The following is a 24,988-nucleotide window of genomic DNA, read 5'->3' as shown; positions in this document are numbered from 1 at the left end:
AGGACCCAAATGCAGAGATGGAGATGAGGCAGATATGATTTTTTGCAAAAATGTAATGAACTAAAAATGCAGCAGCCATGATCCAGAACCAATCAACAAGAAACTCAGAAACCAAAAATTAGGAGACACCGGGGGGGGGGGGACAAACCGAAGGAATGGAGGAATGAAGAGAATCCAGCAATGAGGAACTGTATGGGAGGCATATATATGGGAGAACAAAGAAATTGCTAATCAGCTGATAGGGAGCAGGAGGGGATACAAATAGTAACTCAAAACATACAACACTGCTTAAATATAACTAGAAAAAAATTAGAATGACACAAAATGGAAAATAAACCAATAACCAAGAAAACACAGAATGACATAAATTAAAGTGTAACCGAAAACTCAATGAGACATCTTTAGCATAACCAAAAAGTCTACAATGGGCGGAATCAGTTTTGTGGGTCTAAATCCTAAATGAAAGGTTTAAAGGAGCAATAAGGATTTTTTTTACAACTGATTGCGCCTTTGAGTATCATTTGCAGACCAAAGCAACATTACTGTCAGGATCTTGGCACTGGATTATTGGTTCATTTCTTCCACCTGTCTAGCTCCAGCCAGTTTTCGTTCTCACTCAACAGATCCACCTGTTCCAGTTCCTATTTAAACTGCTCTGAACTTCCATCTGTGCTCAGAGTCTGCGCTTTACTCTCCAAACTGATGGTCCGCTTTCAGCAGTATGGCTCTTCCTGCCCTTGCTACTTATTAAACATTGGGGCTGATCATCCTCCACCAAGTCTAAAAAATCCATTAGTCTAACTATTAAGATTGTATTTCTTCCAGCTCACAAGAGGTGATTTAAAACACTTTGATTTCTACCAAAATTAATCCCTAAATTATATCTTATATATAAGACAATATTTCATTGCAAACTGTTTATTTTTAGACAAAGGCCCAGATGAAAAGGTACATAGACTGAATATGTCTCTCTCATTGTCTTCGTTTCTATCTATTTAAATGTGAAGTAAATGTTTCCTTGTATTGTCATTAAAAATTTTCTCCGTTTGCTTTGAATATGTCCACATTTTCGTTAACATATTCATTTAGTTTAGGTTAGGTTTGCCATGGCATTGCAAGCAAGGCAATTATGTAGGTTCTCTCTGAAATTTCTTTATATTAAAAACCCTATGAATGTAAATCTACTTTGACCTCTCAGGATAGCAAAGGGGCAAATTCTCAGAAATAAAGCCAAAATTGCCAAAGTAGAAAGAAGAATGTTTTTGTTCTTTGCTTTTTTGGAGCAATGAAGATTTTATTGATCTGTGTGTAATGCGTAATTCAAAGTAGATCAGAAAGTGTTTGCTTTGTTTCTTTTTTTGTACATTTTGTTAGCTTGTCTGTCTGCTATATTAACTACTATGGTGTTTTTAAATAGATCTGCTATTTTCACATCTTTTGTGAGACATTTTTTTGTATAAAGTAGGGCATCGATTCTATTAATATAAATTAATTCTATAAATCAAAGTTTTCTGCCCAACAGAAACAAATGGAGAGAGTACCGTCCCCTGTGTTGCTCCAGTGCTGTGGACTACTTGATTAGACAGCTTACCCTTCAGTCTAATGAACTGTGGTACAGTAGGTTTGTCAGGTAGTCTTTGATCCAGGTGACTGTTGATGCCTCCACTGGAGTCTTCTGAAGTTTCTCACCAAGTAAGTCAGGCTGAATTGTGTAAAATGCACTGGAGAAATCAACAACCATGATGCTTACAGTGCTGTCTGCATTTTCTAAATAGGTTTGTTAAAGCAGGTGTATAATGGCATCATCAACCCTAACTCCACGGCGATAAGCAAAATGCAGGGGGTCCTGATAGCTGCTTGTTTGCTTGCTGAGGTAAAACAGCAAAAGTCTTTCTAGGACCTTCATAATGTGGAATGCCAGGGAAACAGGTCTGTAGTCACTGAGGACAGTTGGCTGGAGGTCATTTCACATCACTGAAACTGTCTCGAGAGTCAGACTAAGGGTGAAGAGGTGCTGCAGAATCCCACAGAGCTGCTCTGCCCAGGCCTTCAGGACTCTGGGGATGACATCTTCAGGGCATGGTGACTTATTTTGATTAAGGCTACGTTGACACCGCAGCCCGAAGTGACCCAAATCAGATTTTTTTTGCCCACATGCGACCTGGATCTGATCTTTTCATGGCTGTCTCAACAACACAGATCTGATTTTTTCCATCGGTCACTTGGCTATGTGGTCCTGAATCTGATACGAATCTGATTTTTTCAAATGCGACCTGTGTCTGAACGGCAAGGTCGCATTCATCTGATCTGAAAGCCATTAGTAACCAACATAGGTCACTATTCTGCTTCTTGCTACACAGAAGCGGCAAGAAAAACAAACACCATGGTGGACGATGATGCGGAGAGTAGTATTTTTTTTAACCATCTTGATTGAGGTTGAGGTTTTAAGTTTTGGTAGGTTCGCTGTGGGCAGGAGAGAAGGATGCTAAGCTTGTTCCTTAGCTGAATCTGTTGAAGAATGTATTCAGTTAATTCGCTTGGCAATGACACTGCACAGCTTTCTGGTAGGGGCAGAAGGTTGAATATAAATGGTTACGAACAGAACACTACAGAAATCTCTGGGCAATTAATATGGCCAAAAACTAACTGCCAACAGTTCACTTTCTGGGCTGAGTGGACAAATCTTTACAGTAACATGTACAGTAACTCTCTGTCCGCTCATATGGTGAGAAAGCATGGCAAAGACATGCTTGAGTCCAAGATATTATCCTGCAGCCACGTTTCAGTAAAACACATAATGCTGCATAGTCTGTGCTGATGTATTTGAAGTATTATTTCAGCATTAGAGATTTTAAAGAGCTTTTACCGGGTGTAAAATATCCACTTCCTAGTGTTACTGTGGTTACACATCATAAAAAGTATCCAAAAAGAACAAAATTAACAATCATAATTCTTCGAGTTTCATAGAAATCATCAATGAAACATCAGAAAAAGAAACCCCATACTGTACGTCACATGACTCTGGAAAACTCGTCTCTTTTTATTTGAACGGCACATTTTACACCTGCTCATGAGACAGCATTAACGGTGCTAACTCCGAGACTCATGGTGTGGCAAACAATACTTCAGATTATAACATTAACTTAGATGGTAGCCTACAACAGACATAAGAACTGCAACAAATATAATTGTAACTTTATAACCTGCAATAATTGACTGCTGCCCAGTGCATGCTGGCAGTGGCGGCTTGTGGAGTTTTCTCCAGAGGGAGCTATAAATTCAAAATAGACGTACACCAAAAACCAATCGAATGTATACTAATTTATCACACCAGTATATTCATATGAATGCCAACAACAAAAAACATTATAAAAACACTTTATTAAAAAAAAGCATAATTTCATTTACAGGTTTACTTTTTGTATACAAATCTTGCCATTCTGAGGCTTTGTCAAGGTCAATCTGTGTTTTGCATGGTCCAATATTGTTTCACAAGCCTAAAATAACAATATACCAGTTAAATAATGGTGAAGCTTTTAGTCAGCTTTATATATTTTTTTATATATAAAAAATATTTATTTTCTCTGGAATATGTTTATCTATGAGCAACAATGGAAATTTTCCGTATGAGTCCCAGATTGTTCTTTCTTCCTTGCCTTTTCTAAAAAGTGATTTAAATCAGTCCTACCTGTCTTTATACATGCTAGGTCAGATCCTGACATTTGAAAAAGGAGGCAAAATAAAACTACACACTGCTAGCCAAGCCTTGTTGATAACCCAGGTCCTGGAAAAGGACTTTTCTTGCTCCATTTCTCTCTCTCTCTCTCAAATGCGTCTCCAACTCCCGCCACTGGACCTGTCAATCACCCACAAAACGTCTGGGCTGTGGTAGGAGGTGTTGAGGAAATACATTTCCTGTCACCTCAGGGCACAACAGAGCTCAGTGCTGCGCCCCGAGCTCTCATATACCCTTGTATTGCAGAGGAGCTACTGCGCATGTACCACTTTTAATGAGAGTCTATGGGCAAAGATTTATGCGCCCTAGGGCGGAAATACGGCATCAATCCAATGAATGACGCTTTACTCGTCATATAAGATGAAATATTTATCTTGCACATCTAAGAAATATATATAGATATATTTAGAAATATTTTACATTTTAATTTAAATTAAAAAAAAATAATTAATTTTTTTTTCTAATGTCTTAATCAGGGTCATTGGGTGTGGGGCGGCGCTCTAACGCCTACTTTTGGCCAGCCACCACTGCATGCTGGGAAAACTAACTCCAGCTGCCCCAACACACAACACAATCAAGCCCATCAGTCATCACCCCTGGGGGAAGGAAGACCATAGAAAGAATTATAGTAAAATCTGGCCAATCTGAGTTACATTAAAAACTAAATAATCAGTAAACATCAGATGGACAGATGGGAAAGAGAAAATATTAGTTCCTAGCAGCTGAATAAAAATATAAATAAAAAGGGCAGGTGATCAAGGAGGTGGTTGTTTATTGGGGCAAGTCAACAGTCATCATCAAAACAGAAGGAGCATGGAGAGTCTGCATACAGACCACAGATGGACCAAATGGTCCATTGTTGCTGTCAGAAAAATCTAGAGCTTAACCCATTTAAGACGGTTGAGATGATGGTGCACTTTCCCAATACACAATCCACATGCCTCCTTAAGAACACATGTTTACTGTGGATCACTTCCAGGTTTAGAATTCACCCTGGCACTGAGATGCTCCTCACACACAGACACTGGTTGGAAGAAACTCAAGCAGAAACTGTACTTCCTGCATCAACTTAAGAATTAAAATCTTCCACATGAGCTGCTTTGCTTATTGTTATTATTAATCTATCTTTTCCCATCCACAAAACAGGAGATAACATGTACATTCAATGCTTGAACAGATGTAAGGTCAGCCAAAATGACCTCTTTTTAGACCCCACACATTCAAAAAGGGTTTAGACTGATACCTTTAGGTCAGCGCTATAGAGTGCTATTTGGGAAAAACTCTGTGAAAACTAAAGGCAGGCTTACACTGTATGATTTTTTTGCCTTTTTTTTTTTATTTTTCAGTAGCATGAGAATATTTAGTATCGGGCAAAATTTTTTTTTTTTTTTTTTTTTGCATGTCCTGTGTTAAGTAGTGTACAGAGGGTAAAAAAGGGTAATCAGCCTTTCAGAACACCCTCCCGAATAGGAATCGTACAGTCTGATGAAAATCAAACATGTTTGAAATTTATTAGTCCCTCACGAGGTGATTATGATCATATGCTGTTGTTGAAGAAGACGTACAAGCATCTATGAGCCGATTCATCTTCACTTGCGCATTGTGGAAGTACAAATAAGGGACTCCTTCTTCTTCTCTGACTTTAATTCCCAGATATAAAAGTCTGACCAGCACCATCTTTTCACTGCACTGAGTCTGATGTGTCATTTTTAAAAATACAGTACAGTGTGAACAGTCAAATGCATCGGCATATTGGGCCACACAAATGTAATTACAGATCTCATGAGCTGTTTTGTCTTGCAGTTTGAGATCTGAGTACAATGATTGAATATACTGTAGTGTATGCCCAGTGCCCACCCTTAGTCGTCAAAACACTCAAATTAATGCAGTGCAGATTAACACATATTCCATCATGTCTTTGACCTTTGTAAAAACACTGTAAATATAAAATAAATTTTAATGGTATATTCTTTTCTCACGGAATCATAAAGAACATGCATTCAGTGAGAGCACATTAGAACTGCATCAAACTATTTGGTTATATACACAATCATTTTGAATAAAACTCTTTCTGATTCTTAACACTAAAATATCTTTACAAGTAAAAAAATATAGCCCTCCATATAAATGATTAACAGATAATTTAAAACCATAAGGTCTGAGAATTGTATGAGAAAACATTTGCAAAATAGATGAGAATATTTTATAATGGTTTGTGTTTGACTCTTCTACAAGCATTGCTGGACCTTACATTGGGGTGTGTGTTTTTGTGTTCATATGTGGGTACTCTTTAGCCCCCCTGCTGACAGTGTGTGGGTGATGGATGGCAGTATGCCTGTTATGTCACCCAGACACACAATCTCACACATTTTGGGTTTGCAGCCTCAGTAGCTAGTTATATTCCGTCAACACACCCGAGATGACAATGCTCTCTAAGACAGTAAAGCTGTGTCACACTCGGCCACCATGAAGACATGATAATAGTCTATATTAAACACAAACCCATCATCTAATGCTATTTCATTTTTTTTATTTCTGTAAACAAGGCTACATCTCTAAATGTATTTTTGGAGATGTTAACGGTGGGACAGCTTATTTTAGTATAAAGGCTACCAAATTAAACTGAAAATATTTTATTTGGACTCTGTGTGGAACATCGGTTCCTATGCAATATCCGAGTAACAGCTGATCATACTAATACTGTCACTGTGGGCAAACAATCATCATAACAGTTTTTTACTGTCATCACAGTAAATAAATGGCTTCCGCAATATTCGCATCACCTATCTTCTCAAGTGATTGTGAGATTTATTTCCATCAATTATAGAAATTCTTCAAAACTGTTGTCTCAAGTACATTGGCCAGTCCAAAACTAGATGAGAAAGTATCATGAATTGACCACAAAATCGAAATGGAAGTAAGAGTATATAATGTTGACAGAGGATGAAGTGGGACATGCTCTTTAACGATTTGTGAGTGACTTTGAAAAAAAAAAAAAACTGTGTTAGTTTAGCCCAAAAATGACTGTTTCATGTCCTACCTCCAGCTCAGACACAGACCAGCTGATGCCTTCTCTCATCCTGCTCCGCAGCTAAGTCCACCTGTATGATTCTGTGATCCTCAGAAGTCCTCAGTATAGATGCTAGCCTTGGCCTGCCATAGTCTCTTCCTGCTCTGTCACGATAGAGGGCTCTATCGATGTGGTGTCATCCTCCATCCTCCTCTGATCCTCTAGCTAGCCAGGGTCAGCAGTAGCTTCTTCTGGGCCAGCACACTGTTTCCTCGCAGGCCTTTCAGAGCTGCCGCTGTGCTCCTGAGCTCTCTTCCTAAATTTTGCAGCGGCAAGCTGCCGCCTCTGCAGCTGTAATTCCATAGCTCCAGAGGACAGCATAGCTGGCTGGCTTGTCTTGGTTATAGAGATCTCTAAGCTGCTGTTTTTACACAAATTCTCCGCTTCTCCTGCCTAAGCTAAGGAACACTGTCTCCCCTTACCTCTGTTTTCCAGGTGATTTATCTCCGTTTTGGCGACTCTGACCAAAACAAACATGGACCAAGAGCAGGAGAAATATGCAAGACCGCACAAAAAAAATAAATAAATAAAAATACAAAATGCAACAACTGATGCTTGAAATTGGTAATTTTCATAACTGAGCCATCAAGTACCTTGATAATTTAATAAATAGCATTTCATTAGTCTGTGCAGAATTGTACATAGGTAGCCCAGAATATATCTGCATCCACAACAGGGTGTCACAGACATGGTTCTGTTATGTTTTCTTTAGAGCTTTCAGTTTTACTTTGCCCCATGTTTTCTAGTTTTAGTGGTTTAATTCTTATTTCGTTGTGTTCTCTGGTTATTTTTTCAGTTTTCAGGTTTTTATTTGTTGCCCTCTGCTGCCCTCTTGTGTTCTCTTTTTTCCCTAGCTCCTTTCCTGTCTGCTCTGTTCACACCTGCTTTCAATCTGCTCTTCAGTCCTCTCTTTGTTCAGTCTCCCATAAATACACTCCTTGTGTAGTTCCTCCGTGCTGGTTCCTCGACTAACTTTCTTCAACACCTCCTCACTGAGTGTTCCTCCTCGTGATTGTTTCCCACAGATTTCTCCATGGTTTCTAGTTTGTTTGACTTTTTTCATGTTTGATTTTTGGATATTTGGATTCCTGCCTCAGCTGTCTGTTTACCTATCATTAAATCAACAAGAAACTTACCTCTGTCTCCCTGCCTCTGCATTTGGGTCCTCAAACCACAATCTAATCATGACACAGGGAACCAACTCCTTTGTAATTATAAATACTAATTTCTAAGGAAAGGTAAATAGAGATTGAGTATTTCAGTTTATAGGTGATAATAAACAACATACATATGGATGATATAGAAAAACATCTGTCAGTCAATCTCTGTAATTATTATACAATGTACCATTAAAAATAACTTGTGAAAGAAACTGAAACTTTAGAGATGTCAGGATTACACAGGATCAGGGCTTGACTGTTTTTCTCACTGGCCAGTATTTTCATTAACCACTGATGTTGTTAACAAATTATTCTTAATATAATTAAAGCTGTCTATGGTGTGCTAAAGTTAACTTAAACTAGATTTACAACTTTTTAACATGTAAAGAACATGTGTACTTACTCGTAATACTATATAAAATGTTTAACACTATTGTTCATTGTCAAGTATTAGGCTCCGATAAGGTTTTATGTAAAGCCCCTTTTAAACGAACATATGCGGTGTAGAAAGTAATAAAACATGTTATCAATGCATTTTGCTGAAGAAGACTGTTAAACTTTGAGCAATTTGTTCTTCCATATGTTGTCATCAAAGTCCCAAACAACACAAAAAAGTAACCAGGTTTGTAGCTAGTGAATAAAAAAAAAAGTCTCTAGAAGGGTTTCACAATATCAAAGTCAATATGCCAAATATCAAATAATTGGCATCAGTGCGTAAAACTGCTTTTTTTCTGTCTTCTCTTTCATCTTTCTATCATCTTTTTATTTTTTTCTCTACTCTGCGAAGTGTGGATTTAGATGCTACGTACATGTAACAGTTTTGCATCGTTGTACTCCACAGGGACTGCCTTTTTGAAGTGACAACGGTCACGAACAAATCAGTGATCAAACACAATGCACCTGTGTTGCTCATGGGAGATGTAGTATTGCAGAGTCAGATTTAGCTACATTTTCCTATTATTTCAGATGATGTTTGACAAAACTACAATTAAAAAAAACAATCTGCCAAAGTGGCTTGTAGGAGTGGCTGTGCACTCTGCCACAGCTGAAATTAATCTGCATTACTTGGGTTGAAGGTTGTTAATTTCAAGCTCTGCACATGATATAAAAGTGTAGAATCAGTTGATGAGTCTTACACGTTTAGACATTTTAGATTGCAGTCATCTGTAGGGTCTTTTATTGTGTTTTTTATTCTTTTACAGTTTTATTATTTTTGCAATCTTATGATTATCAGTTTAAATATAAAACATTTTTTAATGGGCTATATGTATCAATTTGATATTGACACTGAAATAAATTGCAATGACTTTTGAAACTTTGCCAAGTCCTCCTACTAATTGTATTTGGGTTTATTCTGGACCGGAACTCAGGGGCAGCAGTCTCAGCAGAGACTCCCAGACTTGCTTCTCTCCAGACAACTCCTCCAGCTCTCCTGGGGGAACTCTGAGGCACAATGAGACCAGCCAAGGGACACATTTCCTCCATCGTGTCCTGGGTCATGCCCTTGGCCTCCTCCCAATCGGACGTGTTTGGAACACCTCCCAAGGCAAGCCTACAGGGTGCATCCGAAAAAGATGTCCAAGCCACCTCAGCTGACTCCTCTCAATGTGGAGAAGTCACTCTACTCTAAACTAGTTTAACTGCCATGGCGGAGTGATACAGTGAGCTTGTGCTCTGCAAAGGTTGCAAGTACGCGGTTCGATCCCCAGAGCCTGCATCTTGGTCCCTGAGCAAGACCCTTAACCCCACACTGCTCCCCGGGCACTGCACAATGGCAGCCACTGCCCATTAAGGGAAGGGGTGAAATGTAGAAATATTCTCCAGTGTGAGATCAATACGGTTCAATTATTATTATTATTATTATAAGAAGGCCTGTACTCCCTACTCCTGTTTGAGCCATAGACTCTCGAGGTGCTGGGTTCCAGAGCCCAGGCAATGTATCGAGGCGAGCTCGACTATTTCTAACAGGTGTCGCCCTGCCATCCACCATCCACGTCCCAGAGCCAGTTTAATTGTCATGGATCAGGTCCCTGAGGCCTCTGACTGCTACCCCATCCTACCCAAGTCCTAATGTTGTTAAATATTGTCATTTCAATAAGTTTTTTCAGGAGTTGATCCCATTCTGCTGATAATTATAGACCATATTTCTGTGTAGTTACAAATCTTCCTGGGTGTATGGTGTGACAGCTGCACTGGAATGAATGCATAAAATCAGTAAAACATAAATCAACTTTTAATCATGTGCAGTTATATATCCATATTCAAAAGCAGGGCCTTGCGCATTTTAAGTTGGAACCTCCTGTGATGGCCCTTGTTATACAGGTGCTGGTCATAAAATTAGAATATCATGAAAAAGTAGATTGATTTCAGTAATTCCATTTAAAAAGTGAAACTTGTATATTATATTCATACATTACATACAAACTCATATATTTCAGATGTTTATTTTGTTTAATTTTGATGATTACAAATGACAACAAATGAAAATCTCAAATTCATCATATCAGAAAATTAGAATATTACTGAAGACCAATAAAAACAAAGGATTTATAGAAATGTTGGCCAACTGAAAAGTATGAACATGAAAAGTATGAGCATGTACAGCACTCAGTATTTAGTTGGGCCTCCTTTGGCCTGTATTACTGCAGCAATGCGGCGTGGCATGGAGTCGATCAGTCTGTGGCACTGCTCAGGTGTTATGATAGCCCAGGTTGCTCTAATAGTGGCTTTTAGCTCTTCTGAATTGTTGGGTCTGGTGTATTGCATCTTCTTCTTCACAATACCCCATAGATTTTCTATGGGGTTAAGGTCAGGAGAGTTTGCTGGCCAATTAAGAACAGGGATACCATGGTCCTTCAACCAGGTACTGGTAGCTTTGGCACTGTGTGCAGGTGCCAAGTCCTGTTGGAAAATGAAATCTGCATCTCCAAAAAGTTGGTCAGCTGCAGGAAGCATGAAGTGCTCTAAAACTTCCTGGTATGTGGCTGCGTTGACCCTGGACCTCAGAAAACACAATGGACCAACACCAGCAGATGACATGGCACCCCAAACCATCACTGACTGTGGAAACTTTACACTGGACTTCAAGCAACGTGGATGAAGTGCCTCTCTTCTTTTCCTCCAGACTCTGGGACCTTGATTTCCAAAGGAAATGCAAAATTTACTTTCATCAGAGAACATGACTTTGGACCACTCACCAGCAGTCCAGTCCTGTTTCTCTTTAGCCCAGGCAAGACGCTTCTGACGCTGTCTGTGGTTCAAGAGTGGCTTGACACAAGGAATGCGACAGCAGAAACCCATGTCTTTCATACGTCTGTGTGTGGTGGTTCTTGAAGCACTCACTCCAGCTGCAGTCCACTCTTTGTGAATCTCCCCCACATTTTTGAATGGGTTTTGTTTCACAATCCTCTCCAGGGTGCGGTTATCTCTCTTGCTTGTACACTTTTTTCGACCACATCTTTTCCTTCCCTTCGCCTCTCTATTAATGTGCTTGGCACTGAGCTCTGTGAACAGCCAGCCTCTTTAGCGATGACCTTTTGTGTCTTGCCCTCCTTGTGCAAGGTGTCGATGGTCGTCTTTTGGACAACTGTCAAGTCAGCAGTCTTCCCCATGATTGTGTAGCCTATAGAACTAGACTGAAAGACCATTTAAAGGCTTTTGCAGGTGGTTTGAGTTAATTAGCTGATTAGAGTGTGGCACCAGGGGCCATCAATTTTGAACCTTTTCACAATATTCTAATTTTCTGATATGATGAATTTGAGATTTTCATTTGTTGTCATTTGTAATCATCAAAATTAAACAAAATAAACATCTGAAATATATGAGTTTGTATGTAATGTATGAATATAATATACAAGTTTCACTTTTTAAATGGAATTACTGAAATCAATCTACTTTTTCATGATATTCTAATTTTATGACCAGCACCTGTAGTATGGGGTCTTATCCCTAGGTTTCCTTATATATTTTTTTTCATAAAAAAGGGAAAATAGTAATGTTGCACAAGCCGTTCATTTCCAGTAATTTATGGTCTAGTTCACATTCTACGTAATTTAGACTTTGGTTAGGGGAGCTTTACTTCTGCATTTAATGAAAAACTTAGTGAAGTAATCTATTTATACAGAATATTAATCCAGTTTGATTTAATTGTATATTTCTTGCAGTGGTCTATGGCCAATGTTTTTATTTTCCTACAGCATTGTTTGCACCACAGTACAATGAGAAACCCTCAGTAACTGGATAGAACAACAAGAAAAAAGTATAAATTCTCTGATGCAAAAGACATAGACTTAGACTCAACTTTATTTATTACTCCTTCAGGGAAATTCTGGTTCCAATAGCTTATATAGAGTACAAAGAGTTAAAACAAGATGCCATTAAAGATAAAATATGACACACAATATAAAAAAGTTTATATAGTACAAAAAAGTTGTAATGTCCTCCAAAACAGCTAAGGGAAGAAGTTAGTTGACTTGGATCATTGCACTTGTACTGCAGAGATTTACTGACCTTATAAATAAGTAAAAAAAAAATACACAGACTAAACCGTAGTTGGCACTTGTTACTGCAAATTGAGAGAGAAGAATATTGCACGAGTGACAATAGGTAAAGTTTTGCTTAAGATTTCAAAGGAGATGAGTTGTACAGTTTGATGGCTTGGGGAATAAAGGAGTTCTGCAATCTGTTAGTCCTGCATTTGGGGAGGAGCAATCCCTCACTGATCAGGCAGCTCAGAGAAGAGAAGACAGTGTACAGAGGGTAGGTGGCATTGTTCATAATGTCCAGCAGTTTTTTTTGTCATAGAATTTTGTGCTAAAATGGGACAGAAAGAACAAAGATAAAAGGAAAAGAAAGAGTAAAAAACAATTAAATAAAAAGCCATAATCATGTCACATACAACCACACACCGATTTCTTATCAGCCACATAGTTTCATTTAACAATAGATCTCTGTCAGGAAAATCTTTTTAATGAACGACTTAATTACTGACAATAAAGTGGATGTTTTTAACTGGAACATCGTCACATCATTTTAATGAGGCAGGCCATTCTCATAGAGTGGATGCCTAGAACCATAATTTTCTTTTTAAGAGCAGACATGGACATGCAGTGGTCTGGGGTTGGATGAAGAAAACTACAATCTTAGATTTTAGGAGCAACTGATGAATTCTAAGGAGGTGTAGTTTAAGGATATATAGAAGTGAAAACTAAGGAGGACCAAGCTTCGGGTACAGGAGATGTTTCTCTGTATAATCTGCTCATTATCAAATGTTCTGTTATACTGTACTGAAATAAATTGCTTTATAACTTAAAACAATTTTATTTTTTGCATAACATGAAGATTACTCCCTTACGAATAAAGGATCGGGTTCGAAACTAGGCCATGATATTTTGCGTTTCTTTGCGACTTTACACTGAGACATACTTTCCTCTTCATATTTCTGAAAGATGAGTTTTTGTTCCTGATGCGCAAGATTGTGATTGTGATTTTAGGTGCACATTCACAGATTCATGATCAGTCAGAGCTGAGTCTTAGTCAGCAAGTTGATATCCAACTTTGTGGTGATTCTATGGTGATAAGCCTTGCTACGAAATCCAGCCTTGTGGTTTGACACCGTGAAACAATGTGATAATTTTTTTCATGGAACACGTTGAAATAAACAAGGAGCCGTTGGCTTGCAAAGAAAGGTCTTTAAACTGTTGTCAGCATCCTGTTACGGCAAAGACTCTCGTGTTTTTTTTATCAATATCACTGGCGATATTCTGCTATAACATGTAAAGTAAAAAAAAAGAAATAGCAACGCTTATCTTTCATAAACATATAAAATCTCAAGTTTGACATTTATTAGATTGGAATTGAGGCGGAGTGACCTCCGTGCTTGCTTCCGGCAGGGGGATACAAATTCTGGCACTGATAACTATCTTGGCATGACTGCGGCATCAACACAGTGTGTGTCATTTAGTCTTCAAATCACTGAATGTCTTAGTATCGTAACAGAATTACAGAATTTTTGTCATTTTATCAACCACCCAAAACTCTCAGATCTTCTGGCTGAAATCTGCTCTGCATACCCAGAACCAGAACCCAACATGAAGAAGCATGGTTTAGTTCTTTTGCTTAACTAATCTAGAATAAAAGCTAACTGAATTTCTAAATTGCTTTAAATCGGAATTGAAAATTATGTGTTTAAAGTGGCCTTTGACAATGCTATCTAGGTTTTAAGTCAAACTTTCCTTTCATGTTTTATCAATATTATTTTTATTTTGATATCAACATTTTCTTTTAATTATTTGTTTAATATTATATATTATAATTATTTGTGCTGCCTTTATGACAGTGCAATGACCTTTTCTTTTTTTTCCTCAAGTACAGAACTTTGAATAGTCTTACTACTTAAGTTTGCTATATAATTAGTCTTCCATTGCCTTGAAAGAAGTTACCAGTGCAAAGTCATCGACAACATAAATCTGCATTGTTAATCCAAAGAATTTCAGTCTAATACAATCATATACCCTGCAAGAACAGTTCAAAATATCTAATATGATACAAACATCTTAAGGAACTTTAAGATACAAAAGGTTTAGGATAAATCATTGTAAAAGCTTTAAGGGTACTTCTTGTAACGTTTGGTCCTTTTGGTGATAATGAAAATAAATATGTGGTTATCAAAGTAGTTAAAATATGAGGAAACATTTTTTTAGAGATATTTTTATCTGACCGTTCCGTCTGTATTTTGTTATAAACGAGGCCTGTTCTTTTGATGGAGTGACTGGAAATAGAAACTGACCTTAAAAGGGCGATGGATGAGCAAGTTGCCACAGAATACTAAAGACGGCTATATACGAAGTTAAGGTCAATACGCGCTGACAGAAGAGGAAACAGGAGGACAATTCATTTCTCCACAGCCTGAACCTCCGATCCCTAATCACAACCATGTCTTGGCCATCCTGTGTTTCAGAGCAGGCAGACATGTCAGAGCAAATTAGCAAACTCCATCCCTGGTAATTGGTTTCTGGGGAGAGGTTTTTAGGCTGACATTAGGAAAAGAGTGGCTTTCCTTTCATTAATTAAGTCTGTGGTTAGAGTCAAAGAACACGACAGTGTTGTTCCACCAATGAACAATGCCATTAGGCGGATGGGCACTTCAGAAGTTTCTGCCTTACTTTGTCAGGTCACTGAAAACCATCCTTCGAGCTCCTGTGTTTTACACAAATTTCTATGCATCATTACGAAGACATTTCCAGATTAGCTGGAAGAATAAAAGTTCCATCAGACAAATAACATTCACCCACTTGCTGGTGGTGGATTAGTCTTTTACGTTGTGCAACAACTCGTCGTTAAACTCTCATCTAACAACTGCATTTTTAATGTCATGAGTCTGAAGTTGAAAATAGAAAAGAAAGAATTTATATTTATGATTGGTTTCATATGCTTACATTTATTATAGATCCTTTATGGATGTATCATCAATGTGTTCCCCGATATTAACCCTCCATACATATAAAAGTTGTATGTTTTAGGAAAGGATATACCTATTTATGTTTGCTGGTATGCTATGTTTACACAAGCTACTGTAGGCCACATTTCATTACTGACTCAACAAATCATGGTTTCCCCTAACAATCGTAAGGGGTTTTCAGCATTAACAGAGATGCATTTAAACAGAGACTACTGTTGCTATGTCTCATCAACCAATTTGTTGTACTATACAAACTTCTGACCACCTCTAATACACTGAAAGGGGAGGAGAGCTAGCAGAGAGGTTCAGTAGCCTACACAAAATCTATGGGCTGATTTCAAGAAGAAAATGAGAGACACCAGGCCCAACAAGGAAAGTCAGCGGAAGGAGAGTGACACCAGATTCACTATGAAATCTTCACAGGTATGATTAATACTTCGACAAAAACACCAACAATGCTCATGCCTCTCAAATTAGCATTTAGTTCCTATGATCCACTTATCTGCAACAAACTCCCAGAAGACTGTAAAAGTGCTGAAAGCCTGAGTTCTTTTTAGTCAAAGTAAAGTACCCATTTTTTAGTGTTGCCTCTGAGTATTGAAAAACTGTTAACTTAGTTATTAGTTTAGGGTTGTGGTCCAACACTTTTTTTTGTTTTACACATGCTTTCATCATGTTCTTATCTTTATTTGATTTTACTCTGCTTTTATATTTCTTCTATTCTATTTTATACTTCATGTAAAGCCCTTTGAATTGTTCATGTATTGGATTGTGCTATACAAATAAACTTGCCTAGCCTTGAAGGCAGCTATTTAAGCAGTCTAGGTTCCCATTACACCTACACGGCATCACAGGTTGATCCCATCTATGCCACAACCTATTGATGCAGTATTTTATGCAAAAGGAGGGCCAACCAAACATAAGATGCATAGAAATGGATAAGCTTTCCAGGAGCCATTTGCCCCTATTATTTTTTGTCTTTATTGATCTAATATATAATGATTTTCTGACACACTGAATTTTGGGTTCCCTTAACCTTTAAGTCATGTATAGATAAAAAATGAAATCTTGAAATATATATATACATATACATTTCAGGAGACGAAATGGTTAGTGTGTGTATATATATATATATATATATATATATACATACACTAACCATTTCGTCTCCTTAAATGTTTTGTAAAGCTATGTTGAATTAACATTAACATGACAGTATGCTGTACAAACATTAAACATTAAAAGTACATCTTTAGAAAAGAAAGCTTTAACTTTTTAAGTGATATAGCTCTATTTCTGTTTTTGCTTGGGGTGGGTGGGGGGGCAGTTTAAAAATGTCAATTTTATTACCTCTTTTACAGTTTCAGATCACTGTTTACAAGTGTAAGCCTTCCCTTTCTGAATTTCTATCTGTACCTTTTCTGTTTTCTGTCTCATCCTGTGTGAGCATATGTGTGTTGACTTTTCTTTTTACCTGCAGGAGTGACTGGATTTTTATGCTAATTTTGAGGTGTGCTCTTTTTGTTTTCTTTTCAGTCATTCTTGTATGAGAATACTGCCTTGTTTGAATGTTGTAGTTTGGAGAAGCTTTAATTAAGATTTTTATCTTTAATTGGATTATGTTGTGGGTTGAGAGAACACATTATTAATTTTGAGCTTTCTATGCTCTTAAACTGTTACACTTGTTTAACAAAAAAACTGCAATTAAGTTTTGAAAGCTCAATTTTAACATCAGTTTGAGAAAGTTAGTTTCATTTGGGGCTGTAGAGTGTCATGTTTTTGATTTTGTTCAAGTTTTATTTTGAGTTTTCATTGGTGTTATTTTGATTCTTGTGTTCTTTGTATTTCTGATTGTATTTGAGTTGGATATTTTCATGATTGGCTTAAGAGACTTAACCCACATGCAGAACACCACTGGAAGCAGAGTAAAGGTTTAACAGAGTTTATTGAAGGTTTTCACACAAAGAACATGAACTGGTTCAGGCACTGGTCCGGGACTGGATTCATTGATGTCTGCAGAGACGGATAGTTTGATTAGCCAGGCAGTCAGATGGTTTGTTGAATTTAGATTATTCAGAACATACCTTGAAGAGATCCAGACTGATCTTTGTGAGAGAGGGAACCGGTTGGGTCCAGAGACTGTTGGTTCAGCAGAGTGCTCAGCAGCAGCAGCGTCTAGCTTCTGACTTGTGAGTGGCAGACCTTGGTTTGAGATTCCAGCTCTTCCTTGAGAGCAGCAGGAGGAGTCCAGATTGAGATCTTCAGGTTTGGCTCCCTTAGGCAGGCAGGCAGGTTTACAGGCAAAGCTCATCCAGAGCTTTAGACTTAGACGGGTTTCCTGTGAGCAAGAAGACAGAGGCAGATTAGAATCAGGTTTCTCTCTAGAGACAACTAAGATTCTATTAGAATAACGGAGGCTCAGGTTCGCTAACCAAACTTGGTCAACACTGCGGCGTTGAAGGAAGGTCTGGCTGCTGCTTATGTAGGAAGGTCTCCTGATGGGCTGATGAGCTTCAGGTGTGCTGGAGGGCTCCAGCCCAGGAGACCCACAGCGCACTCTGCTGGAGAAAGGTGGTAAATCTCCAGATCCCAACAGATATTTCCTGTTTGCCCTCTTGTCAGTCTCCTTTTCCCTAGCTCCCTTCTTGCCTCTGTTCACACTTGCTTCCAATCTGCTAATTAGCCTGGTCTTTGTTTGTCTATCCCATTTGTTCTTCTTCTGTTCAATCACTCTTGGCTGGTTTGTCGTCAATACTCTGTCTGCTACTGGTTTTGAGCATTTTTGGATTTTTGCGGATTTATGTTTTGGATTTTTGCTTTTGTGGAAGTTTTGGTTAAGTTGGTGACCATATTTTCATTTGGGAAAACCAGGATACCTCGGAGCTGGGGGGGTGGGGGGGGGGGGGGGGGGGGGTGGTTTAAGGTTTGGATCCCTGTTCCCATGCATAGAGATGTCTGTGGCATGCACTCACTTAACATAGACATAATCCTGCATTGACATGATATTTAGTTGATGCTTGTCAACAGCAATAACTCCAATAACAAACGATAATTTCATTCTAAATGTATTTATTAAAAATGCTTAAAGGAATAGTACACCCAAAACATGATTAGCCTTCATTTTCTACTCACCTCCATGCTGAACAACACTCTGGAGTACTTTTTTGATATCTCAAATGCATCTGGAGATCTGGGAGGCTTCTTGCTGTCTGCTGACATTCAAATAATGGAGGTCTATGGCGCCCGAGACAGAAAGGTCCACAAAAGTCCACAAAAACTTGTCAATATTCCTCCATACTGCTCGTCCAATGTAATCCAAGTGTCCTGAGTGGGTAGCATCCAGAATTTACTCGAAACGAAGTCATTTAGAACGTTTTAGAGCCTAAACAGTAGTGTATAGGATTTCCTAATAGCGCCCCCATGCGCGCTCACGATTCTACGGAAGCCGGCAGACCAAACCAGCGCATTCAGCTCGGCAAAGAACTCATGCTCTTCCTCAACACTGAAGTCCTCAGACATTTTTCTTTCGTTGTTTCTTTCTTTGCACAGGTAAACAGCACATTTCTTCTTCTACGCTTGCATTATCGGCAGACCAGACGCTGAATGCGCACTTCCTTCCGGTTTGGTCTGCCGGCTTCCGTAGAATCGTGAGCGCGCATGGGGGCGCTATTAGGAAATCCTATACACTACTGTTTATGCTCTAAAAACATTCTAAATGACTTCGTTTCGAGTAAATTCTGGATGCTACCCACTCAGGACACTTGGATTACATTGGACGAGCAGTATGGAGGAATATTGACAAGTTTTTGTGGACTTTTATGGACCTTTCTGTCTCGGGCGCCATGGACCTCCATTATTTGAATGTCAGCAGACAGCAAGAAGCCTCCCAGATCTCCAGATGCATTTGAGATATCAAAAAAGTACTCCAGAGTGTTGTTCAGCATGGAGGTGAGTAGAAAATGAAGGCTAATCATGTTTTGGGTGTACTATTCCTTTAACAACTCCTGTGATGAATGAATAGCACAATGAAAGAAATAATGTCTCATCTAAACATCCCTCACTTAACAATAAAAGTTAATAATAACTCTCAACTCCCAATAACAGATGATACTCAGCCTCAGCAATGAACGAAATAATGTCTGTTCTGTAGGCTATTGGAAAAAATAAATAAAAAAATGAGCTAATTAACAAAAAATACCTCTTGTGTAGCAAAAGTTATTCAAAATGTACCAAAAACAAACAAACATATCAATAGATATCTTTACTTTCGGTGTCCAGGTGGCTTTTCAGATTCCTTGCAATCTCTTGTCTTCAGACAGTACTGTTTTAAGTAAAATCATAATTGAATACCTTTGTTCAACACAAACAGGAAAGTGTAGAAATATGTTCTAAAATAATGATCATGAAATAGGATGAGCAGACATCCCAGATTTGTGGGGACAGTCCCCGTTTTCTACCATCTGTCCCCGGCTAAAGATGTCCCCGGTAATGTCACCGATTTCTCCGTTTTATGAATGAGGGGCAAAATGTTGCATGTAAACTGTCCGTACAAGCATGCTGCGAACAGAAAGAGCTGTTTACGTATGGATGATTAGCAGAGTGCACCAGTTTTAAAACAGACAATGAAATTTGTTCTTTACTTTCGGTGTCCAGGTGGCTTTTCAGATTCCTTGCACCTCCATTGGACACCGAGACATATGTGCACAAGGCCACCCATTCGTCTGGACCCGGTCTGAAAGCGGGGAAACTCTTTTGTTAATCTTCGGTAAACATACATTTGCGCTTTTGCATGTTGTTGGCGTACTGACAGCCACGCAATCTATATTCTGATTAAGAACAGGGCTGTCCGCACTGACGCGGCTCAGGGATAACGTCACACGCAGCGGCGTGCGCAGTGCCCTAGTGCCTGTAAATTTAATGGTCCAATTAAGGTAATTTAAAAAATCAGGACATTTCCTCACTTTCTAAAAAAACCCGGGAAATACGGATGTTTGGTCACCCTAGTTAAGTAAACATTTAAGTAACCACCTCAAGCTTTGTCTGCATTTGGGTCCTGTCCAACAACCACCTCCTTTGTGACATAGAGTAACATAATTACATGTACCTTTTCATCTACACACATGAGTTCACAGGAGAACCCCATCTGAAAATATATTTTATATTAAAAAAGTTACCAGTTCTGTGCCTATATAAATGGTCTTTTATAAACCAAGTCAATGATGGAACTGTACTACGTTGAACTTGATGGGTTTTTTTTATGTCTTACAAACACTATAGTGCAAAATGTAAAATACCCTATTGTTTAGACAGACATTTCATACAAAGTTAGATTTTCCTACCATCAAAACAGTTACTGTAATAATATAAATGTCATAAACAATACTTTTTCAAGCATATGTGAGGATGTGTTCACACTGTGATGTTATTACTATATCATATGCTTCATGTGAGTTGAAGTGTGACAAAAAAAATCATTTTATATAATATCCTGGAAAAGAAGACATTTATGCTTGAGTTCTTCAGTGTAAAATGGGGACTGACTGCATCTATCATATCTCAAGCTTATTCGGTGTCTGTGAAGTGGTCGGGAGTGGCAGGATCAAACACTCCTTTGTAGAGTGAGAATATTCAGTGGGTCTTAGAGACGCTGCTCTAATGCACTTTGATAACCAGATAGACGAGAAGAGAAACAGAAAGACCAAGGAATGATGGGTGGATAAGTCCTTGGAATCAAAGGATGGTTGTTAAGACATGGTGCTGCTCAGGATTTAAGGGTATCACTTCAGTCTGGGCGGCAATGTGAGCAGTGAATGGTACTCCAAGTCACTGTATGACATGACAGCAGTGATATCATTACCTGGGTAAAAACAGAACTTACAGTGCAGGAGGAAACAGACACAGTAGAGAAAAAGAAATCAATTCACATCACTTTTAGCAGTCTGTTAGTATTGAACCAGTCTAGGACCAGCTTTGGGTTATTAATGCAGCTTGTTGTTACAATTGAAGGACAGCTGGATGTCTTCATTTTGTAAAAAAAAAATAAATACAATTTTCCAGTGTATCCATGCTCTACATTCACTTTTTTTTTTTTTTTTTTTTTTTTTTTTTTTACATATTTGTGTGTAGCTGAAAGGTTACCTGTATGAAGAATTCTGCCAAAAGTGCAGACATGCAATAAATACTGACCCCATCAGTTTAATTTAAAACACACACATGTAAACTACTCTCCATATGCAATTTAATGTTTTATACATGCAGATTCAATACCATGTGCATGGTCCTTCCTCAGCAAACATGACTTGTTTTTTTATGCAGTATTGATTCTCTAATACTCGTGTGTGGATCTGTATCTGTGCGCTCATGTCAACTTTTGTCATTTTGAGGGTGGAACTGTCCTGAGAAAGTAAAAAGCATGTGAATGGTTACTATCAGGAAATCTCTTGTCTTCAGACAGTACTGTTTTCATCCTAGCTGTGGCTCATTCTCATACACTGCTCTCTTAAAAACCTCCTAAAAACTGTGTTAAGTAAAATCATAATTGAATACATTTGTTCAACACAAACAAGAAAGTGTAGAAATATGTTCTAAAATAATGATCGTGAAATAGGATGAGCAGACGTCCCAGATTTGTGGGGACAGTCCCCGTTTTCTACCATCTGTCCCCGGCTAAAGATGTCCCCGGTAATGTCACCGATTTAACCGTTTTATGAATGAGGGGCAAAATGTTGCATGTAAACTGTCCGTGCAAGCATGCTGCGAACAGAAAGAGCTGTTTACGTATGGATGATTAGCAGAGTGCACCAGTTTTAAAACAGACATTGAAATTCGTTATCACAGCCGGCTGGACGCAGGTACTGTGTTATCCCACATCATCTGTCACCCCTCCGCTCCAGACGCATGTGCAAAGCAAAGTCTACAGCCTCCACTGTTCCTTCCATCTTGCTGTGCTCCGAATTCCTCGGAGCTCGAGGAGAGCATGCGCTATATTATTATTAAATTCATAGGAGCAATATACGTGGAAATGAACGCTTAACTAAATATGGCATATTAAAAGAATACCAGTCAGTATCCAGCATATGTGCAATTTCTGCCCAAATATTTTTTTTTTGCTGTGGATTTTTGTAACAGGGATAACTAGGATCATATAATCTTTACATTTCCATCCTATCAAAATAGTAACAGCTTATTTAAAATAAAAAGCACAGCTGTATCTATGTACACATGAATAGAAAATAGGTTAAGGATTGTGAAAATCTGCGATGGAATGGCGACCTGTCCAGGGTGTACCCCGCCTCTCGCCCATTGACAGCTGGAGATAGGCACCAGCACCCCTCGCTACCCCAATTGGGACAAGCATGTCAGATAATGGATGGATGGATGGATGGATGGATGGATGGATGGATGGATTGTGAAAATATATTCCTATAACTTTATTAAAGGACACATTATTTTTATGCTGGCCCTAAGAGTTTTTTTTTCATTCATCTATACCTGTGACAAAACTTGTATTTTTGGTGTGGCTGCTTCAAGCTGCTAATGAGAATGATCCAGATTTAAAGATGTGTTTTAATGGTTGTAATTTAATCTGAATATAAAATACTAACTTAACTTTTTTTAATAGTGAAACAGATTTTAACACATGCTGCTGGATGCTACCCAATGCACAGCAGCTGTCCAGGATACAGTTTAAACAACTGGAGGCCATTTCATTTTATAGTTATTATTATGTAGAAAAAAAAGTTTTTTAATTTGCATATATATATAAAAGTTTCATTTTCATTTTTTGGAATGGAAAAAGAGGGAAATTCCCACAGAATTTGTATTGATGTAAACTGGCCTGTCCCTGAACACATTATGTTGCTCACAATGGAAGAAGACACAGAAGACTAAATAACCAGATGGCACTAATAAACACTATTGATTGATTAATATTATTTATCTTAGGAAATGGAAGAGGCGTATTCCTGGATTTTATACTTGATTTTTGTTTAAATATTAATAGATAGGTAAAAATGGATGAAAACATTACTGTCCCCGTTTCCTATTTTAATTTTCATAAAATGTATTTATTTTGATCTATGAGCTGGAAATGTCCCCAGATTAGATTGCAGAAATCTGGTCACCTTATCATGAAATGATGATGGCAAATTTGAAACTTCATATGAGCTAAGCTAATGTTAGCTTCCCTGTTTGTATTGAGGAAAATTATGCTTGGATGAACTGTAATTTATAAGCTGAACACAAACATTTACCTTTCAAATCAGCTATGGTTAAGCATTTTTTCGTTTGTGTCCAGCATTGTGTTTCAAACATTGTCAGTTGATAACAGAGAAGGCTGTTGCATATGAAGTCAGAATACCACTGTTAAAAATAACAGTTTTAGCCTGAAGAGGCGGGATTTCCTGAAAAGTAGCCAACCTAAGGCAGTTTACTTTCCCAGGTTATTTTCACCATAGACACTATACATAGGTAGACACCTGGAGTTGTTTGCAGCGAGGCTGACGTGCCTAGAGGGCAGCCATCTTGGATCAGACCACATTTCAGACAGCTGCTGTTAGACTGAACAGTAGATGTCTTAGATCTCATTATAATCACATAAAAGAGGAGTCAAAGATAATATTGAAATAATCACTTACATGTCACAACCCCTTAAAAGACCAAAAGAAATTTTAAAATTGACTTTCAGTTAGATTACACATATTTATTCAGATTAAAATGTATTTGAACTGAACATAAACTGGATGAGATATATGCAAAGTTACATAAATATTAATATGATAAACACAAAGTTTTATATTAATATATAATATGATTATGTTTTACAAATATTATATATTTGTATAGTATATCTATTATTATTCAGCAATTTAAAGGATTGCTCTTTGATAATGAATATTATGATCTATAGAGGAACGTTTGTGGTAATGTGATTTACAAAAGAGAGTAAAGTTATTATTTTGTTTTTTAATTAATTTTTAACATTTTTTGCCATTGTGAAATTTTCAGTTGTCAATTTTTTGTCAAATCTTCATGAATAGTAAATTTATGTTGGTCCTAACTAAAGGTTTTTTATTTTTTTTTTCTAAAGCTCTTTTTCAAACTATTAAAAAAACTATTAAAAAGTTAAAAAGGTTTAAAAAAAAAATCCACTGGACTTTGTTTTTCAAGTTTGAATCTTGGGAATCTTCACCAGCATTTTTCATACCCGGGGTCTTTCTGCATGGAGTTTGCATGTTCTCCACAGTCCAAACACCTGACTGTTAGACTAATATGCTTCTCTAAATTCTGCTTAGGTGTCAGTGTGTGCGTGAATGGTTGTTTGTCATTTTTCGTCTCTGTGTTGCCCTGCAGAGGACTGGTGTCCAGGGTTTACCCCGCCTCTCGTCTGTAGACAGCTGGAGATAAGCACCAGCACCCCTCACGACCCCATCAGGGATAAAGCATGACGGAAAATGGATGGATGGATATATATACCCTTGTTCACAGCTTTTAGAAATCAGGGCGTTTTAAGCACTCTTCTATGCTTTCATCACTGCTACTCATCGGGTTAATCTGTCATAAAA

The sequence above is a fragment of the Cyprinodon tularosa genome, unplaced genomic scaffold, assembly GCF_016077235.1.
Source record: "Cyprinodon tularosa strain WSP-4 unplaced genomic scaffold, ASM1607723v1 ctg174, whole genome shotgun sequence".
Lineage (NCBI taxonomy): Eukaryota > Metazoa > Chordata > Actinopteri > Cyprinodontiformes > Cyprinodontidae > Cyprinodon > Cyprinodon tularosa.
This window is presented reverse-complemented; position numbering follows the sequence as displayed.